Source organism: Quercus lobata, chromosome 2 (assembly GCF_001633185.2).
Source record: "Quercus lobata isolate SW786 chromosome 2, ValleyOak3.0 Primary Assembly, whole genome shotgun sequence".
NCBI classification, from domain to species: Eukaryota; Viridiplantae; Streptophyta; class Magnoliopsida; order Fagales; family Fagaceae; genus Quercus; species Quercus lobata.
The window spans coordinates 38,666,503-38,672,502 of record NC_044905.1 but is presented as its reverse complement, the minus strand read 5'-3'; the positions used below and the strand labels follow the sequence as shown (position 1 = coordinate 38,672,502).

The window sequence follows — 6,000 nt, the reverse complement described above, 5'->3', positions numbered from 1 at the left end:
CTAGACTGTCCTTTCAGGTTTTCAATCTAGTGGGATTTTCTTGTTGTTGCTTCTTGCTTTTTGACTTGATGAGCTCTCATCTCTTTCCATATGATGGAATCTCTTAGCTTTCAGTATGATGAACTCTTGTCTTCTCACCTTGATGGAATATTATCATTTGCATTCTCAAATGTGATCTCCATTGTTTCTTCTAATCTTGATGGACTCTGCTTTCCTTGATGTCTTCATTGAAGCTATGAGATTGTCCTCCATAGCATAAAATTTGAGTATGTACACTTGAATTTTCCCACGCTAGGTTTAGGTTGTTATGGGTTCATGAAAAAAAAGGCTAATTGTTTAATAGCTCAATTTGGCAAGCAATGGATAATATTTGTAATGGGTGTCAAGGAATAATGTGGCTAAATCAAAGATGGCCTCCTATCCCTAGTGATGTGAACCCCGTCAAGAATAACGAGACCCAACAATGAAAGGGAACCCAAGATCGTTTTATGGACAGATTAAAATGGGAGACCTTGACCCGTTGTTTATGACAAACAAGAACCTCGATATAAGGAAGACGCCACAAACGGTGGTGGAAACTCCGTTTGATAAGTCGAGATGAACGCCACGGGAATTCCCAACAAGTTCGAGTAGTTCTTCAAAGAACCAAAGAGAATAAACCTCACAAGTTTTATCAATAATATCTGAAAAACGTTTATAGACTTAAATGACTATTTAAGGGCTCCTTAAAACTTGACAGACAAGAAAATATATTCTAAAATAACTCCTAATTGATACCTAACCATATTAGGAATAAAGTTTGACTTAAAAAGCATTAAATGCACCTAAAAAAAAGGAAATAAATCACCTAAACCTAGAATAACGTTTTTGACATAGACCCAAAATATTTCATGCCAATTCTTAGCCTTGACCGGATCCTTCTAGAACTTGAATCAAGGTGACAATTTTTTGTTGCCCACGTGGATCATGCTCAATGGGCCTCCACGAGTTTGCTTGAGCCCATAACTCTTGGATGAGTCCGTTGAGTACATCCTTGAACTTCTTTGCTCGTGCTCTTATAACCGGCCCAATTGGTACTTGAACGAGATTCTTCGAAGCGGTGCCTTGATCTCCATCATTCCCCTCCTCTTGAAAGGATTTGCCCTCAAATCATCACCTACATCAAAAGGACTCAAATCAGTAACATTAAAAGTGGCACTTACATCGTACTTACCAGGTAAATCTAGCTTATAAGCGTTGCCGGGTTCAAAAACCAGTTTGCGACGTCCCTTGTTGGCTTGTGTGGCATATTGCTCCATTCTTCACTCAATGTTGAGTCTTGCTTTCTCATGAATCTGCTTCACAAAGTCAGCTTTCTTTTTGCCATCTAAATTAACGTGCTCCGTCAAAGGTAAAGGAGATAAATCCAATGGAGTTAAAGGATTAAACACATACACAATTTCAAATGGCGAAAATTTGGTAGCAGAATGAACAGCTTTATTATATGCAAACTCAACATGTGGTAAACATTCTTCCCATGTTTTGATGTTCTTTCTAATGATTGCCCTCAATAGAGTAGACAAAGTCCTATTTACTATTTCAGTTTGACTATCAGTTTGTGGATGACAAGTAGTGGAAAACAATAGTTTAGTACCTAGCTTACACCACAAAGTCTTCCAAAAATAGCTCAAGAACTTAGCATCTCTATCCGAAACAATTGTCCTAAGCATGCCATGTAATCTCACAATCTCTCTAAAGAACAAATCAGCAACATGTGAAGCGTTATCCGTTTTGTGACATGGAATAGAATGTGCCATTTTAGAAAATCTATCCACGACCACAAAAATTGAATCTCTTCCACGTTTAGTCCTAGGCAATCCTAACACAAAATCCATTGAAATATCAATCCAAGGCTCACTAGGAATTGGTAAAAGAGTATACAAACCGTTGGGTTGCACTTTGGATTTAGCTTGCCTACATGTGACATATCTACCACAAATCCGTTCGATATCTTGTTTCATGTGAGGCCAATAGAAGTGTTCCTGCAAAATAGCTAAAGTCTTTGCAACTCCAAAATGTCCCATTAATCCCCCACCATGTGATTCCTGCACTAATAACTCTCTTATAGAACAATTAGGCACGCATAGCTTATTTTCTCGAAATAGGAATCCATCAAGCTTAAAGAACTTACCAGAGGCGATTTTCTCACAAGCTCGATATTCCTCACAAAATTCGTGGTCTTCAACATATAATTCTTTAATGTGTTCAAAACCAACCAATTTTGCATCAAGTGTGGAGAGTAAGGCATACCTGCGAGAAAGTGCATCGGCGACTACATTCTCCTTACCTTACTTGTATCAAATGACGTATGGAAACGTCTCTATGAACTCCACCCATCGCGCATGCCTTTTGTTTAGCTTGTGTTGGCCCTTCAAGTGTTTCAAGGACTCATGATCGGTGTGAATCACGAATTCCTTAGGCCATAGGTAGTGTTGCCACGTCTCTAAAGCCCAAACCAATGCATACAACTCCTTGTCATAAGTTGGGTAGTTTAAGGCTGCCCCGCTAAGTTTCTCGTTGAAGTAAGCAATTGGCCGTCCTTCTTGCATAAGAACGGCTCCTATACCAATACCTGAAGCATCACATTCAATTTCAAACGTTTTAGAAAAGTTGGGCAAAGACAACAAAGGTGCGTTAGTCAGCTTCTCTTTGATTAATTGAAATGCCTTCTCTTATTCTTCTCCCCACCGAAATCCAACGTTCTTCTTGATCACTTCGGTAAGCGGTGCGGCTAAGCTACTGAAGTCCTTTACGAACCGTCGGTAGAAACTAGCAAGTCCATGAAAACTACGAACATTACCTACACTTGTGGGACTCGGCCAATCTTGGATTGCACGTACCTTCTCTTCATCAACCTGTATACCTTGTGCACTAACAACAAATCCCAAAAATACAAGCTTATCGGTGAAAAAAGTGCACTTCTTTAAATTAGCAAACAACCTTTCTTTCCTTAACACATCTAAAACGGATTTCAAATGTACTACATGATCGTCTATGTTTTTGCTATAAATGAGTATATTATCAAAATAGACAACAACAAATCTACCTATAAATGCACGTAAAACATGGTTCATAAGTCTCATAAAGGTGCTCGGAGCATTAGTCAAACCAAAAGGCATAACTAACCATTCATACAAACCATATTTTGTTTTAAAGGCGGTTTTCCATTCATCTCCTTCTTTTATCCTAATTTGATGATAACCACTTTTTAAATCAATATTAGAAAATATGCAAGAACTATGCAGCTCATCTAACATATCATCTAAGCGTGGGATATGATGACGATACTTTACCGTTATGTTGTTGATGGCTCGGCAATCAATGTACATTCTCCACGTCCCATCCTTCTTAGGTACAAGTAAGACCGGAACTGCACATGGTCTCATGCTCTCCCTCACGTGCCCTTTCTCCAATAATTCACTTACCTGCCATTGAAGTTCCTTTGTCTCCTCGAGATTGCTCCTATAAGCTGGTCGGTTTGGAATGGTTGCACCAGGAACAAAATCAATTTGATGTTCAATCCCTCGGTTTGGAGGTAACCCATGTGGTGTTTCCTCGGGGAAGACATCCTCGTACTCCTGCAAAAGAGAAACAATAGAACTAGCCAAAGCAAGGTCAAGTTCGTTAGTGTTTAAAAGTGCCTCTTTGTACAAAAGTACAATCATCGGCTTATTTGAAAACATTGCTCGCTTGATCTCACTCACTTTTGCATAGAAATTCTTTTGTTTTCTCTCTGATTTTCTTTCAAGGGCCGAACTTTGATTTTCTTTTTCTTCCTCATTTTTCTTGGCCTCTTTCTGATTTTCACTCTTTTTCTTTTGCTCACTCTCTTTCTTTTGATCACTCTCCTTTTATAATCTTACTTGATCCTCGTATACTTGCTGCGGTGTCAATGGTACAAGAGTGATTGATCGTTGATTAAGTACAAAAGAGTACTTGTTCGTAAAGCCATCATGCTTCACTTGCCTATCGAATTGCCATGGACGCCCTAGCAATAAGTGTCTCGCTTGCATCGGTACTACATCACATAACACTTCATCTTCGTATTTACCGATTCGAAATGCAACTAACACTTGCTTGTTCACCCTGATCTCACCACTATCATTTAGCCATTGCAACTTGTACGGTCTAGGGTGCTTTACCATGGCCAATCCCAATTTCTCCACCATAATTGCGCTTGCAACATTAGTACAACTACCACCATCAATAATCACACTACATACTTGTCTTTAACGTAGCACCTAGTGTGAAAGATGTTCTCCCACTGTATTTCATCAACTCCTTTTACTTGCAAGCTCAATGCTCTCCTCGCCACCAATGTCAATGCGCCAGGGGCTAAATACTCCTCCTCAGAAACATCCTCTAATGGCGGCATGTTGTCGGTGTCGGAATCTTCATCATCGGTCACAATTTCACCATTGACTTGCAACACCATGACTTGCTTGTTTGGACATTGATTTGCTATGTGGCCCCTGCCTTGACATCTAAAACATTTAATATCACGATTCCTAGAGGTAGAGGCTTCGGTTTTACCTTGAGGAACGTGGCTAGTGGTCGTGGACTTGGGCTCAAGTTTTGGCGTTTGTGACTTGTCCAACGGCTTAGCATGACTCGATTTCCAAGAGGTAGAACTAGAGTTATGGCTTGCACGTGTCCCATTCCCTCTCTTGAGTTGTTGTTCCACTTTGATATCCATATGCACCATATCTTCCAATTCCACATAATGCTGCCTCTCTACCTTATCATGGATCTCCCGGTTTAAGCCAAGCAAAAATCTAGCCATTGTAGCCTCCCGATCCTCCTCTACATTAGCACGGATCATAGCAATCTCCATCTCCTTATAGTAGTCCTCTATGCTTCGACTCCCTTGTCTAAGACCTTGTAGCTTTTTGTACAACTCTCGGTAGTAGTAACTTGGAACGAATCGCTTTCTCATCACTACTTTCATCTCCTCCCATGTGTCTATTGGGTGTTCTCTATTCCGCCTCCTGTTTATCACAAGCTGATCCCACCAAGTAATAGCATATTCAAAAAATTCAATCACGGTTAATTTTACCTTCTTTGTCTTGGAGTAATTGTGGTAATCAAACACGAACTCCATCTTCTTCTCCCACTTAAGATATGCCTCAGGATCAGACCTACCTTGAAAGGACGGAATCTTCATCTTAATACCACCCAAGTTGTTATCTTTGCGATTCCTAACTTCTCTAAATCTTCCTCCAAGTCTCCTATTGCTAACAATGGAATCCCGATCTTCTTCTTCATCAAAACCAGACCCATAACGCTCTTCATCCTCCTCCTTCGGTGGAACTCTTTCCCTTCTACGCAAATTACGACCATTTTGTGGTTGCTCCTCACGTCTATTCTCCATTTGATCTATCCGTTCGTGAACCTGCGTCATCTCCATCTTCATCACACGCCTCATCTCACTCATCATGGCCTCTAAAAACGCTTTCGGATCAGCCAATTTTGTATCATCTTCGACAATGCTCTTACCACTATCGTGAGACATGATTGCTGCAAAACAAAGGTTAGAAGAAAAAAAAAAAAAAAAAAAAAAAAAAAGGAACCTCACAAATCACTCCCTTACGTGTTTACACTCAAGAATGTGGATCACTCTCCACTCGTGTTTCACTCAAAATAATATGACTTTTACCCTCTGATGTTCTCACCACTCTTGCCTTTTTCCACTCGATAATTTTCTTTCAGTTCTTTTGAAACTAAACAAACAACTCAAAATTTCCAGCAACAATTCACCAAGAACTAATCAAGGAATCTCAAATTTGAACGTAAGGAATATGGAAATTTTCAGATTAGAATTAGTAGGAATATGGCAGTTTTGGAATTTTGGAAGCACAGAATAGTGAATTTTTTTTTTTTTTTTTTTTTTTTTTGATCAGCAACTAGCCTTTGAGAATAATGAAATAAGATTTTGAAATAACTAAGAGATGTGAGACCAGA

At 39.5% G+C, this 6,000-nt stretch overlaps 1 pseudogene; it reads right to left on the bottom strand.

The window, feature by feature from the left end:
* Positions 1-1,259: 1,259 nt before the first annotated feature.
* On the bottom strand, positions 1,260-5,551 carry LOC115964187 (annotated as a pseudogene).
* Between the last annotated feature and the right edge of the window lie 449 nt (positions 5,552-6,000).